Genomic DNA, 16,099 nt, shown 5'->3' with positions numbered 1-16,099 from the left:
CGTTTTTTCTGTGACGTTTCAGAAGTCGCAAAAAAAACCCATTTGAGAAGAAATCGCGCTGAACCTTGGGTCCGAATTTCAGAGCTTTTCACGCGATATTTGCGGAGAGATGATCTGAGGAAGTTGGTCTTTTTGCAGACTCCTGAATTGCATTCAAAACAGGTGACCTGGGGAAAATCATCATAACTTTCTCTCTGGGGATCGGATTGAAGTTTTGTAAGAAGGTGCAGAAAGAGGACATACTGTAGTTTCTTTTGAGTGTTTTTCTGATCCAAAGGTCGAAACAGTGACTCGTGGCACGTCGTACAAGTTCGCTCTACTGAACTAGTCTATAATCAAGTCACTGTGGGAGATTTCGCATAACTCTTCTTTGGAGAATCCAATTTGGGTCAAACTTGTGGCATTGGAAAGAGGACACAGAGGGCTACTACAGGTCACAAATTCAGAACTAGATAATTAGAAAGTATAGAGATACATCAAAGGCAATATCGAGCTCCTACAAAGTGAAAAAAGGTGTGTAGATTTTCTTTAATTTTTGCTTAAGCTTGGTTTGAAAATGTATTTTGAGGGAATTAAAAGGGCATATTAGAGAATTATTATCGGTAACTGATGCCCCAAGGAAATAAAATGCAAACACCTAGTGAGGAACCTGAAAGCTCTAGCATGACTCATGAAGAAGAAGAAGAAATGCTATATGATATATCAAAATTACAAGAACAAGTGCAACAAGTGTCACTTGCACAAAAAGCAACAGAATCTAAGATGGATGGTTTAAGGAAAGATGTAGAAGCTAAGATGGATGGTTTAAAGAAGGGTGTAGAAGCTAAGATGGATTGTTTAAAGAAAGGCGTAGAAGCTAAGATGGATGGCATGGAAGCTAAGGTGAATGGCATGGACGCTAAAATTGATGGCATGGATGATAAGATGGAAGAATTGAAGATAAATATGAATAATTTGCTACAAGAAATGGTCACTAAGGGTGAAAGGGTACTAAAGGAAACTCATGATGAGAACAAAAGAAATGTTAATCATGATTCCATAGACTCTAATGTTGGATCGAAGACTCACCATATTCCAAAAATCGATATGAGGAAGTTTGATGGCAGGGATCCCGCCACATGGATATTACAGATGGAGCAATTATTCGATCTCAATAATGTGCAAAACACACAAAAGGTACATACGGCAACTTTATATTTGGAGCCAAATCAGTTTGTATGGTATCATTGGCTTTGCTCTCGTAAACAATTTATCACTTGGGCAATTTTTACGGAAGAATTGATAGCACATTATGAGGATACAAAAAGCAACACTTTTTTTAGCCAATTGATAAGTCTCAAACAAAAGGGTTCAATAATGGAGCACATTGAGGAGTTCCAAAAATTGAACATAAGGGTAAAAGATATTCCAGAGGAGCATAGGATTGATGTGTTCATAGGGTCTTTAAAGGATAATATCCAACATGATGTTCGCCTTTGGGAACCTGATTCATTAGAGAAGGCATTCAGGTTAGCAAGAAAAATGGAAAGCAAAATTATGGCAACCAGGAAGCATACCACTCACAACTATAAAGACGGAAGTGTTGTTGCCACTAGTCTTCCACAACCTATAAGGTTGACACCACAACAATTGGAAGAAAAAAGAGAAAAAGGGCTTTGTTACAGTTGTGATAGCAAATACACTAAAGGTCATAAGTGTGCTGAGAAGAAATTATTCTACATAGATTGTGAAGAGGAAGAAGAAAAGGAGTAAGAAAGGTCAAAAGAAGAGGATATACTCCAGGAACAACGCCTAGATAAAGAAGAAATGAATCCGACCATATCTTGTAATGCATTGGCGGGAATTACCACTCCTCAAACCATCAAGATAGAAGGACAAATCAAGAAGAAAAAGGTAATAGTGTTGATTGATTCAGGAAGTACCCACAATTTTATTCATTGTAAGGTAGCAAGAGAATTGAATTGCTTCTTATATCCAACACCAGAGTGTCAAGTGATGGTTGCAGATGGAGGAACAATAAATTGCTTGGGAAAGTGCCATAATATCAAGCTATCCATGGGAGAATATGTATTGACTAGCCCAATGCTTTCCATTCCAATGGGAGGTGCTGATGTTGTACTAGGAGTCCAATGGCTACAATCCTTGGGTACAATAGCTTTTAATTTTCAAGAACTTTTCATAAAATTTTCTGTGGAAGGAAAGGAAGTTGAATTAAGGGGTATTGCAGGGAAACCGGGAAAGATAATCAGCTCTAACGGTATGACAAAGCTTCTAAAAAAGGAACAAAGAGGTGTAATTGCACAATTATGTTCGCTAGATGTGTCCACAGTGGAATCATCTATTTCTCTAGATCTCTAAAAAGTCTTGGACAATCATTCCAAGGTATTTGAGACTCCCAAATGTCTCCCACCTATTCGTGATCATGATCATGCTATTCATCTGATTCCAGGAAGTGTTCCTCCAAACATCAGGCCGTACATATATCCCTATGCCCAAAAGAGTGAAATTGAACGTATGGTTGCAGAAATGCTAGAGGCTGGTATAATTCAACCAAGTCAAAGTTCTTTCTCTGCTCCAATCGTATTGGTGCACAAGAAGGATGGATCATGGCGCATGTGTCCGGATTATAGGGAGCTCAACAAGCTCACTATTAAAGATAAGTTTCCCATTCCTGTCATTGATGAATTACTGGATGAATTGCATGGATCAATTTACTTCACCAAGTTGGATCTTCGTTCGGGATATCATCAAATCAGAATGAAGATTGAATACATTCCGAAAACAACATTTAGAACTCATGAGGGTCATTATGAATTTTTGGTCATGCCTTTTGGCCTTACCAATGCACCTTCAACATTTCAAGGTTTGATGAATTCAATTTTCAAACCATTCCTTAGAAAATTTGTATTAGTATTTTTTGATGATATACTAATCTACAGCAAGTCTTGGAAGGATCATGTTGAACATGTTGACAGGGTGTTACAATTATTGGAGGAGAAACAATGATATGCAAAAAGATCCAAATGTTTCTTTGGAGTACAAGAGGTGGAATATCTGGGTTATATTGTATCTCATGAAGGAGTTAAGGTAGATCCTAGCAAAATTAAAGCCATTAAGGAATGGAAAATTCCCACATCCATAAAGCATCTGCGAGGATTTCTCGGGTTGACAAGGTATTATTGCAAGTTTGTTAAGAATTATGGGAGAATAGCAGCACCTCTAACAACATTATTGAAGAAAGATGCATTTTCATGGACCCCGAAGCAACAAAGGCATTCGAACATCTTAAAGAGGAAATGTGCCAAGCACCGGTCTTAGCTACACCGGACTTCACAAAAACCTTTATTGTGGAATGTGATGCTTCAGGAAATGGAATTGGTGCTGTTTTAATGCAAGATGAAAGACCCATTGCTTTTGAAAGTCGTCCAATCAAGGGAAAGTTTTTACACAAAGCTATTTATGAGAAGGAGATGTTGGCAATACTCCATGCACTTAAGAAATGGTGACCCCACCTAATGGGAAGACACTTCAAGGTAAAAACGGATCATGATAGCCTTAAATACTTTTTAGAACAAAGATTATCCTCTGAAGAGCAACAAAAGTGGGTCACAAAGATGTTGGGTTATGACTTTGAAATCATCTACAAAAAAGGGAAGAAAAATGTGGTGGCAGATGTACTCTCAAGAAAGGATGAAGATGTGGAAGCATTGTTGTGCGCCATTTCTATTATCCAACCAGATTGGATAAACGAAGCAAGGGAGGAATGGAAGAATGACAAAGAAGTGTGGGCACTTATTTGAAAGTTACAACAAGATTCCAGTATGTCTGATACATTTAGCTGGCAAAATGATTCGTTATGGTACAAAGATCGCTTATACCTCTGTAAGAATTCCCAGCTAAAACAAAAGATTCTTATGGAATTGCACACTTCTCCCTTAGGAGGGCACTAAGGATTTTTAAAAACTTACCACAGGGTTAAGAAGGAATTTTTTGGGATGGCCTTAAATCAGATATTCAAAAGTTTGTGGCGGAATGTTTGGTTTGCCAACAAAATAAAGTTGAAACAATTAAGACACTAGGTCTATTACAACCTTTATCCATTCCAAGCCAACGTTGGGAGGAGGTTTCAATGGATTTTATCACAGGTTTACCAAAGTCTGAGGGAAAGAGTGTCATCATGGTGGTAGTTGACAGACTTACCAAGTATGCACACTTTTGTGCATTATCACATCCATTTAAAGCCAGTACAGTTTCTACTGCATTTATGGAAACAATTCAAAAGCTACATGGAAACCCAAAGATTATTGTAAGTGACAGAGATCCCATTTTCACTGGAAATTTTTGGACATAATTATTTTCTTGTCTTGGTACTCAGTTAACTCATAGCTCATCTTATCATCCTCAATCTGATGGGAAAACTGAGATAGTAAACAAATGTTTGGAAGGATATCTTCGTTGCTTTGTATCTGATAAACAGACACAATGGGTCAAATGGTTGCCTTTGGCTGAATGGTGATATAACACTTCCTTCCATACAACAACAAAAATGACCCCATTTATGGCACTTTATGGGTATCAACCACCATCCATCACATCATATTTAAGAGAAAATTCTAAGGTTCAGGCAGTGGAACATCACATCGAACATCAACAACAAGTCCTCCAACTCTTAAAGGATAACCTCGTGTTGGCACATAATAGAATGAAACAACAGGCAGATCAACATCACAGCGAAAGAAGTTTTGATGTAGGTGATTGGGTATTCCTACGGCTACAACCATATAAGCAAATGTCCCTCAAGCAAGCTATGAAGGATAATAAATTATCACCAAAGTATTATGGTCCATACAAGGTGTTGCAAAAGATTGGTACTATGGCATACAAATTGGAGCTTCCTGCAGCTTCTCGATTGCACCCAGTTTTCCATGTTTCATGTTTAAAGAAGGTTATAGGCGACAAGCTCCCAGTTCAAACAATATTGCCAGAACTTGACGAGGAAGGAAAAATTATATTGGAACCAGAAGCAGTCACAGAAACAAGAACTCGACAGCTACGAAATCGATCAATTTCAGAGTATCTTATCAAGTGGAAAAACTTATCCGCTGAAGATTCCACATGGGAAGACGAGAATTTTATGCAGAAGTATCCAGAACTACTCAAGCGTTGAGGACAACACTTTTTTTAAGGAGAGGGGCATGTTGGGTCCCTATAATACTAGTGATTACCCCATTACTATTGTAGTTATACCCCTTATTAATATTGTTGTGCCCCTATTTCCCCCATATTGCTATTACTGTGCCCCTAGAATCCCTCTATTGTTATTTTTGTGGCTTTATATTATTATTGTTAGGTCGACTGGATTATATTGTGACTCCTTAGACTCCTATATATAGAAAGGAGGTTTTGTCATTTGTATCATCCAAGAATTGTTCATTTATGTAATGTAAAGGAGGTTGCCCCCTCGAAGAGGCTGAATTCTAAGGCATTGATCTATCTTTTCTATCTTTTCTTGAGCTGGTTTCATAACACATTGATTGGATAAAGTTTTTTTTATGTGAAAGTGTCATGTTTTTACATCTTTGAACAACAAATAAATTTGGGGAAAATGTTTTGAACATAAAAGTGAGATTAATATTTTATTTTTACATCTTAGAACAACAAATAAATGTTGTAAAAATGCCTTGAAAGAGAACAAGGTCATTTTCTAACATTTAAACATCAATTTTTTTTTTTTTTTTAAGTTTAACATCATTTTTTTTATGTTTTAGGTCCACTAGTCCACTCACATTGAATTAGTATGGAACACAAATAAATTTACACTTGGAAATATATTGAACCTTTCACCTCTCTTAATCATTAAGAATATTGTTACCAATATACCAAAGGACAATCCTTAATAGTGCATTTGATGTTTAATTTTTGTACTCTCAGATTTTGAAGTTTAATGAAAATTTCATTGTAACTAGGTTTTTCAGTGTAACATCCTTGTTTTAATCCTTGAATTATAATGAACAATAAATCATTGTATTATTCAAATAATGAAGATATGTAATGGGAGTCAAGTCATGTACATTGAATTATAATGACCTATGTATATATAATGTAAATGCATTGTAAATATTCCTAACAGAGTTTAAAGCCAAAGTTCAACTAGCAAATGTGTATGAGTCATCATGGTGGGTTAGGATTATGGTGAGATTTTGATCTAGGTTGTAGAAGAAACGAAATGGAAGACAGGAAAGGGAATGGAATATATACATAAAAATATCACATAGAGCATAGTAATATCCTGAAGAAAAAAACTTATATTAATAAATAAAATAGCACAATATTGTAAAACACAAAGTTAGAATGATAGTAGTTTGTTTCTAAAGAAATAAAGACAACTGCTAGGCTTATTCACAAAATGCTATTATAAGATAGTCAAAGAATAACTTTTAAACAAAAACACAAACCCTAAAAATCCAAAACCCTAACTTTAAAAGAGAAAGCAATGAAATTTTTGCAGATCTAAGGGTAGTCCATCAACTCCTCATAAAAGCAACTTTTACTTAGAATTTCACATCAATCTAAAACAGATTTACTTACAATTTTTATTTAAAACAGATTTACCATTTTTAGTTGATTTTAGCACTGTGTACCTACAATTTCCATTTAAAACATTGCAGATCCCTAACTTTAAAAGAGAAAGCAATAAAAATTTTGCAGATCCAAAAATAGTCCATCAACTTCTCATAAAGCAACTTTTACTTACAATTTCACATCAATCTGGTAAAGACAGCTTTTCCTACAATTTCTATTTAAAAACAAATTTACCATTTTTAGTTGATTTTAACACTTCCATTTAAAACAGGTTTACAATTTTTGGTTGATGCATCAACTTCTAGGCAACTTTTACTTACAATTTCCATTTAAAATAGGTTTACCATTTTTAGTCATTCTAACACCTTTTACCTACAATTTCCAGGTCCAGGTTTACAATTTTTGGTTGATTCTCACAGAATCTTTTGCGTAAATCTATGGTTTCAAAAGAAAATTTTGAAATTCCTGTAATCTTGACTGTCTTACAATCCCTGTATCTAATGGACAGATCATATTTCAGAATAATTTCTGAAAAACATGGGTAACATCAATCATCTTCGTATAGTATCATTCAGTTTCAGTTCACTGTGTAGTACTAGCTCCGAGCTAGCAGATTCAAATTGTTAATGAATCCGGCCAGTTGAGCTCATTGAACTGAAATGGCAGGGTATACCACAGCCGCCTCGCAGCAGCAGCAGCAACAACGGTACAATCCTTTAGGAAGAAGATGGAGTTGTTTTCCACCATGACTATGACTGGTATTAACTCCAAGCGAGGCAATGTCAATGGCATCGGCATTGACATGTCTACAGTTACTAAAGAAGCGAGAAGGCTCTGTAAGCAGGGCAGATTGAAAGAGGCGGTGGATATGTTGCAACGAGGTATTGGCAGTGGCATTCATGTAGACTCGGACACTTACTGTTATCTTTTACAGGGGTGCCTCGACAATAAAGCCGTGGCAGAGGCCAAACTGCTCCACCTCCACATAACCAGCACGGGATTTCAAATCCACACATTTCTCTGGAACAAACTCCTCTTCATCTATGCCAAACATGGAACCCTCGCCGATGCTCGCACTGTTCTTAACCAAATGTCGAATCCAAACGTGGTTTCCTGGACGGTGATGATCGCAGCCTATGCCAGGCGTGGGGATAGCCAGGAGGCTTTGGCGCTCTTTCAACTTATGAAGCGAAGGGGGATCCAGCCGAACCAGTTCACCTATGCTGGTATTCTTCCAGCATGTGCTACTATCGGTTATCTCCACCACGGCAAGGAGCTCCACGAAGAAATAATCAGAAGCGGATTCGAATCCAATCTCTTCGTGGGCAGTTCCCTTATCGATGTATATATCAAATGTAAAAATATAGAGAATGCGCGCAAAGTGTTTGACAAAATGCCCGAACGAAACGTTGTTTGCTGGACAGCTATGCTTGCCGGATATGCCCAGGCTGGGCGGGTGGATGATGCCTTGAAACTCTTCCGGGAAATGCCCGAGAAAAACGCGATCTCATGGAATGCCATGATTGCGGGATTTAGCCGGAATGGGTTTGTGAAAGAAGCCCTCAAACTCTTTCAGGAAATGCCTCATCGAAATGTTATTTCATGGAATTCCATGATCACAGGGTATGCATTGAGTGGGCAAGTGGATGAGGCTCTCAAACTTTTTCAAGAAATGCCTGAACGGGACGTAATTTCCTCCAATGCCATGATCGCTGGATATTCACAGAACGGCTATGTTGACGAGGCTGCAAAGTTTTTTCACACGATGCATGAGCGAGACGTAGTCTCTTGGACTGCCATGATTGCAGGGTATGCTCAGAATTGCTACTTTGAAGAAGCCCTGGAGCTTTTCGGACAATTGTTGCGGACGTGTTTAAAGCCAAATTCGGACACTTTTGCATGCATTCTTCCAGCATGTGCAAACTTGGCAGCTCTAGAACATGGAAGGAAACTACATGAAAGCATAATCAGAATCGGATTTCAATCTGATGTGTTCGTAGGCAATGGCCTTATAGATATGTATGCCAAATGTGGGATTGTAGAGAGTGCATGCAAAGTGTTTGAAAAAATGCCCAAGAGAAGTGTAGTATCATGGACTGCAATGATTGGAGGATATGCCATGAATGGCTTTGGAATAGAGGCTCTCCAAGTCTTTAAGCAGATGCAACTCTCTGGCACAAACCCAGATGCTGTCACCTTTGTCGGTGTCCTCTCTGCATGCTGCCATGCAGGCCTGGTATATGATGGGTATCAATACTTTGATTCCATGACTAAAAACTATAACATCACTCCTACAATGGAGCACTATTGCTGCATGGTTGACCTTCTTGGTCGTGCAGGGAACCTAGAGGAAGCATGGGATTTTATCGACAAAATGCCAATAAAACCCGGCCCTTCTGTGTGGGGTTCTTTGCTTGCGTCTTCCAGAATCCATAACAATATAGAGCTAGGAAAACATGCAGCAGAACGCCTTTTCGAGTTGGAACCTGAAAATGGTGCACCTTATGTGCTTCTGTCAAACATCTATGCAGCAGCTGGCAGGTGGGATGATATTGAAAAAGTGCGAAGATTGATGAAAGACAAGAAGGTTAAAAAGGATCCCGGTCACAGCTGGATTCAGGTCAATAAACAGGTTTATGCTTTCCTTGTCGAAGACAGATCACATCCGCTAATGCAGAAAATCTGTGACAACCTGGAGAAGCTGTCTGGGCGGATGAAGGAGGCAGGGTATGTGCCTGACACAAGATTTGCACTTCATGATGTGGAGGATGAACAAAAGGAACAAAGTCTTTGCCACCATAGCGAGAAGCTGGCAATTGCATTTGGCCTTATGAACACTTCTCCCGGAACACCGATTCGGGTGGTCAAAAATCTCAGAGTATGCGGTGATTGCCACTCTGCCACGAAGTTCATCTCCAAAATTGTTCAACGAGAAATTGTTGTGAGAGATGCGAATCGTTATCATCATTTCAAGGATGGGCTGTGCTCTTGTGGGGATTATTGGTGAAGCAAGTGGAAAATATTTACTGATCAAGCTTTCTTTTTTCTACTTTGAAGCTAAGTGGAAAATATTCACTGATAAAGCTTTCTTTTTTCTACTTTTTCAGATTTTGATTTTGAATTGGTCAAGCCCAGGCCTCAAACATAATTTCATTCTTACGTTACTAGGAACCCACATTCAGATTTTGAATTGATCAAGCCCAGGAACCCACATTCCTCCCCCGGCATTAAGCCTTGGACACCTGCTGCTGGGCAGTGCTCTTGTGGCGATTATTGGTGAAGCTAAGTGGAAAATATTTACTGAAGAAGCTTTCCTTTTTATACTTTTTCAGGTTTTGAATTGGTTGACCCGAGGCCTCAAACATAAATTCATTCTTATGTTGTTAGGAACCCACATTCAGATTTTGAATTGATCAAGCCCAAACCCCAAACATAACTTTGTTCTTATGCTTATTAGGAACCCACATTCCTCCCCGGCATTAAGCCTTGGACATCTGCTGCTTACGAATTTTGGATTCATACTAATATTGAAAAAGCAAATCAAGCTTTCATTTGTGGTGTCCTTGGATCTACTTTGAATATTGTCAGCAGAGTAGAGGAAGTGGTCAAGTTGGGATGGGTTTATCGATCGCTTCAAGATGCATTGACGCCTTATCGCTCTAGTGAATTTTCCATTTTGGGAGGTGATCATTATGGTTCGACTTTAAAGGCCATATGCTCGTGGCATTGTCATTGGCGACTTTACATGAAATAAAATGGATAAAGCGGTTGACATTTTCTAAAGTCGTGTAGATGTCCATTAAATTTCCAGGAACTTTGTCATGGGATATGGGAGAGAGTAAATTTCCAGGAAGTTTGTCATGGGACATGGGAGGGAGTGGGATCCCATTCCTAAATAGGCTCATTCAAGTCCCAATCAAGTATTATGAGTATTATATTTATATTTTTTCAAATTTGTCCAAAAATATTTTTGAAATACACTCAAATTATAAATTGGCTCATTCAAGTCCCAATCAAGTATTATGAGTATTATATTTATATTTTTTCAAATTTGTCCAAAAATATTTTTGAAATACACTCAAATTAGAAATGGAATTTGAGAATTTTGTATTTTTTTGGGTCTAATTTTTCAAATTACACTTTGAAGGTTAACCAAATGAGTAATGCTTACTTGTCATATAAAATAATGTGTGATTATACATTAAGGTTGTGTTTTATTATTCAGATTAGAATGTTGTTCGATCTAGTTGGATATGAAATATTTTCTCCAAGTAATTTAGGAGTTACTTAATTGCTAAATTATAGTTTGGTTGAGAGACTCTCTCAAAATGTTGTTAGCGTGATAAAATATAGTACAAATGTTGTTACCGTGATAAAATATTGCACAGAGTTATTTTAAGGCACAAGAATGATATATTTATATGTTTATATTTACATTGATGAATATAACAAACAAATTCAGTTTGGTGTGGGAAAACATGCCTAATCCGCTGTTTAGGAACATGATGTCAAAGCCAATATGGACCCATCGTAGTTTTAGGCATTGCTAATCCTCTATAAATATAGGATTAGTGTAGGTGAGAGGTTTCTTTTTAGATGAATGTTGCTTGGTTGGTCTGTGGCATTTTTCTGTGATTTTTGTGTGGGCCTGATTTTTTCATGTTAGTGTGTTGTTTGTCCATCATTTCATGAGATATGTCTCATGTTAATGGAAGTTTCATAACTTCTGGAAGCTATACCATGCTAAAGAATCAAAATAGTTTGTATAAGATCAAGTACATGATAGATGTGTTGGTGATATTGGAATACATCATCATTGTGTATGGCCACTCTTGAATGATGTTGAAAATACTACGACTTATGATCGCAGTATTGAAATAGCTCCAAAATGGTTAATCTAATGATTTGATCTGATCTCATAGTTCTATTCAAGTGGTATTGTGGAGCGTAGACCACTTTTTATAGTCATGTTAAGGCTAATCTGCACATGGGTAGTTTTTATTTACATTCATATACCTGATTTGTCTTGGATGCATGTTTGATCTATTGATTGGAACCTATTAGTAGAATCAATTATGTTTTGCAAGATTGAGAAAAAAAAAGGATCACATTACAATGCTCCTTGATAAAGGTCATGTGAAGGGCCAACAAAATAACCCCCATGGAAAATGGGGAATGTGTTGGTTTATAGTTTCTTTGTCAACATATATGTTTGTCATTGTGTTGACAAAATGCTAATTCTCTACTTGGATTAGTCATGGTGAATCGATTCATTGTGTAAGGTTCTCATGGAAGCACCTAAGTGGAGATATTCACTGAGGTAGCGAACATGGTGTAAACTATTGGATTGTGACAATGGTAAACCCTACATGAATGGTGACTTGAGAGGCCAAACGATAAATTTCATTGGGTTTATCCAACCCACATATTAGTGAATTTACTTGAAAATAGTTTCAGGTTTCCCTTGTTGTGGTTGTTTGTATTTCTCAAAGCATAATATATGATTTGTTAGTAGCTTGCTTGCATTGGCTTGTTGGTCATGGAGAATGGTGGTATTTCTACTAGTTTGTCACAATTTCTTAGGAAGTTGTAGGTTCATTGGTGTAGGGTCCTTCTCTATGATGCCATCCATATATATATATATATATATATATATATAATCCAAGGAACAAATATGAGCTAATAACACAAATTATTATATGTAGGGTGTCATGCTCGCATTTTTATTAGCAAATAAATTGTGCATTCTAAGTTATTGAATTACAAAGTACTAAGGAAATGAAGGTTTCCTTTTGAAAATAACCATCCATTGAATAATGACAACAAACATGAGAATCATATAATAATTAAAGGCACATTTACCAATAGTCCAAAAATTTACAAATATACATCATATCATTAACTTTTACAATCTGATAATTATTTACAACAAGTAAGCATGTAGAGAACTTTTCAAAAACGGATGAGACCATGCACCAAGGGATATGGAGAATCGATCTCAGATTTGTTGAATCTTGTACTCCTTTGATCGTCATACATGTGTGGAGATTTTTGTGTCTCGACAGAACATTGCTAGTTCACTGGTTGACCTCCTAGCCTACTCCTTGATTACTCTTCTTCCCCATGGACCTCGAGTTGTGATGGGGCTATAAGGTAGAGAAAGAACACTGAAAAGTAGAGGAGAGCATTTTGGCTCAAGAGTTCCTGCTCCAAGAGCCTTCACTCCATCAAACTCAATACATAATTCAATAGTCATAATCACAATCACAATAGCATTAGGAAAGTCATCCAACAATAGGGCAAAAATGCCCCTTCTCTCATAGTTTGTTCCTTCTTTTACGGTGGGCTTCATAGATGACAGTTGTCATTTCACGCAAAAACAATTATTTTTATTAATTCAATAATCTAATTGTTCACATATCGATGTGTTAGCCTCTCACCAAGGCCCTCCTAAAATTATTTACTTAATTTCTCATTAAAAAAATGTTTTCCCTCACCCCAACATAATTCCTTATTTCTTCTAGTTGCCCGTTGATCTCCCTTTTATACTCATTATTTTGTGTTCATTATTGAAATCAACTTGTAGGTTTGAGATTTTATTCCCTAACTACACTAGTTTATCTCAAGTTGGAATCTTGAATGGAGATCTTTGTGTTGTGCTTCTGCCACATGGATATTCTCTCTTGAAACTAAATTTCTCCAATTTTAAATTGTTACTCTTTAATTTCATACGTCACCCTCTTTTCTTAATGAGGTTAGTATTTTTAGATTAATGATTTTAATTAAACTCTATGTCTCCTTCCCCTTTTGTTATAAGAACACTTACATAAATTATTTTAATGCACATTATAAACTAAAGATTTTCCAAACATGAGCAGGGAAAGTTACTCAATTGGTCAAGCTTTTATAATTCTACTCATTCTCTCTTTTCTCAAGGTTTTCTCTTGATTTAGTTAATTTGATTCTAAAAACACACTTCCTACATTATGTGAATTAGAATTCATCATTGAACAATCATCAAATCTTAATTACTTCTCGGTTTTTTCTTCCTGATGCTAAGGGTGTCAAGTCAGTTGTGCCCTTCAAGAACTTCCCTTTGAAGTTCCAAAGCTTCCATGCCATGTGCCCTTCAAACATCTTGAGACTAAAAGGGGAAGAACTGGGCATGACGACAGAGACCACTGTCACATCCTGTGTCACCCTCTATAGTGAGAGTAACAGTGTTGGAGATCAAGAAACCTGCCTTGATGCATGCCACCTAGCAAATCCTTGTGAGACACCTAATTTGGGTTCCGCCCTCATGGCATCATGAGCGTCAAGGCGAAGGTATCCCAACACTTTGTAACCCAAGTCATGACAAGAGTGCTAACAGGTGGAATTAGGGACATTTCCCACCCTTCCCATGAATTTCCATCTATCCTTTACAACCCCATCATCCATGTGTGAGTTGTTCGTCCAAGCAACTAACCTATGCCTGCAGCCACTATCATGCTAGAAAATTATATATATTACAGAGCAATGGGACACATAAAATATTGCATAAATATAAACATAGAAAACACATAAAACAAGAGAGACACAGATATACGTGGTTCACCCAGTTTGGGCTACGTCCATGGAGAAACAGTCAGTCCTTCTTTTATTATATTATCCAGCAAACTGAAGAGATACAACCTACAACAGATCTGCTGTAACTCTCTCGTCGCTCTCAATCTCCTCTCTCTTCCTCACTCAGAATATAGATATACATAGACGCAATACAATTACCTCATATATAGTGAGGGGTTGTCTTTAGGGCAAAAAACCCTAAATTAAACATAACTTCTACCGTCAGATCATTCGCCTAATGAATGGCCCAGATTGACTAGAAATTACTAGACTTTTAAAAGGCAATTTTACATCTATTTTTTGCTTCGGGGGTGCTGCCCCTGAACCCCCCCGAGGGACCGCTGGCCCCCAGACCCCCCAGCCAAGGGGGAATTAGCCCCCCCACGTGAAGGGGTGTACAATATTCCTGGGGTATACATCCGGCTAAAACCTTTGAATACAGAAGATAATCAGGTTCCACACCTAACATATCATGCCATTAGTTATCACATTAGAAAATTAATTTGAATCTTAAATTTTTGAGTCCATAATATGCAGTCGATCTAACTAGAGGTTGTCGACTCATCACATGTAGGTGCATCTAGGTGGTCTCCTGCCACACTCAATAATCATCAGCAATATTTGTTTATAACATTAGTCATTGATATAATTGCACATACTCAGTATCATTATAACATAATCATCGACATAATCGCTAACTGTAAATAAGAAGTCAAACCTCATAATATGTAAACAAGACAACATAACTAATTCATCAACATGATTACACATAGCCATCAAATTGATCCATCATAGCCATCATCATCATAATATCAAATTGATCACAATTATTATCGCATCCATTAATAATAAAAGTAAAATAATTAGATCCTCAACCTGAGGTCCTCAAACAATAATGTATGAGCCCTAAAGCTATATCATGACTAATGTAATATCAAGGTTAGTCAACCAGAGCGAGGCACTACATACACCCCCTCTTAACAATAGACTTCGTCCAAAAGTCTTCAAAATAGAAAAGGAAAATAGTGACACATCTTCTCGGCGTCCTCTCGCTTCATTAACCCCTCAATCAGATTAAAGGGGAATTGGAAGCATTGGTCTGTCACCAATTCTCATGGGAAACCAAACTTGTAGAAGATGTTATACCTTAAGAATTCAACCACCTTATGCTCAGTTGTTGTTTTTACTACATTCACCTCAGCCCACTTATTCAGGTAGTTAGTGCCCACAACAATGTGTCTTTTTTGTTTGGATGGAGGATCAATAGGACCAATTAAGTCCACGCCCCACTTCTCAAATGGCTCAAAGGACACTTGAGGTTGTAAAGCATTTCATTCTTCTGAATGGGTTTCCACATCCTTTGGCATTCATCACACTGTGCAATTTAGCTCTGGGCATCTTTGTGAAGGGTTGGCCAATAGTATCTTGCTTGAAGGATCTTGTAGGCTATCCTCTTGGTAGCAAAATAACCCCCACAGGGTCCATGATGACAAGCTAAGAGAATGTCATAAAATTCATCCTCCCTCACACATATTCTTAGGATCTGATATGGTCCTAACTTGAAAAGGGTTCCCACAATCCAAGTCTAGGAAGTGTTTTATTTCTGACAATCTTACTTTTTTCCCTTGAAGATAACTCAGGAGGAATTGGCCCATAGCTAGGAAGTTGGCAATGTTAGTGAACTGTGGATACAAAAGTGATATGGAAAAAATATGCTTGTCAAGGAGCAGGTCATCCACCACTTTTTCATCCTTTGTAGACAAGGTTAGTCTTGAAATAAAATTTGCAACAACATTCTCTTTTCCAAGTTTTTCAACAACAATCAAATCAAATTGTTGTAGCAACAATAATCACCTAATTATGTAAGTATTCACATCTGGTTTATTCAATAAATATTCGATCGTTGAAT

General features: G+C 37.3%; 1 pseudogene; it reads left to right on the top strand.

The window, feature by feature from the left end:
• Window positions 1–6,880: 6,880 nt before the first annotated feature.
• Window positions 6,881–10,581, top strand: LOC149167607 (putative pentatricopeptide repeat-containing protein At3g13770, mitochondrial pseudogene; annotated as a pseudogene).
• The last annotated feature ends 5,518 nt before the right edge of the window (window positions 10,582–16,099 follow it).

This window comes from Pinus tabuliformis, chromosome 5_1 (genome assembly GCF_031772625.1).
Source record: "Pinus tabuliformis cultivar Carrire ecotype Pingquan chromosome 5_1, CPIR1, whole genome shotgun sequence".
Taxonomy (NCBI): domain Eukaryota; kingdom Viridiplantae; phylum Streptophyta; class Pinopsida; order Pinales; family Pinaceae; genus Pinus; species Pinus tabuliformis.
This window is presented reverse-complemented; position numbering and strand designations above follow the sequence as displayed.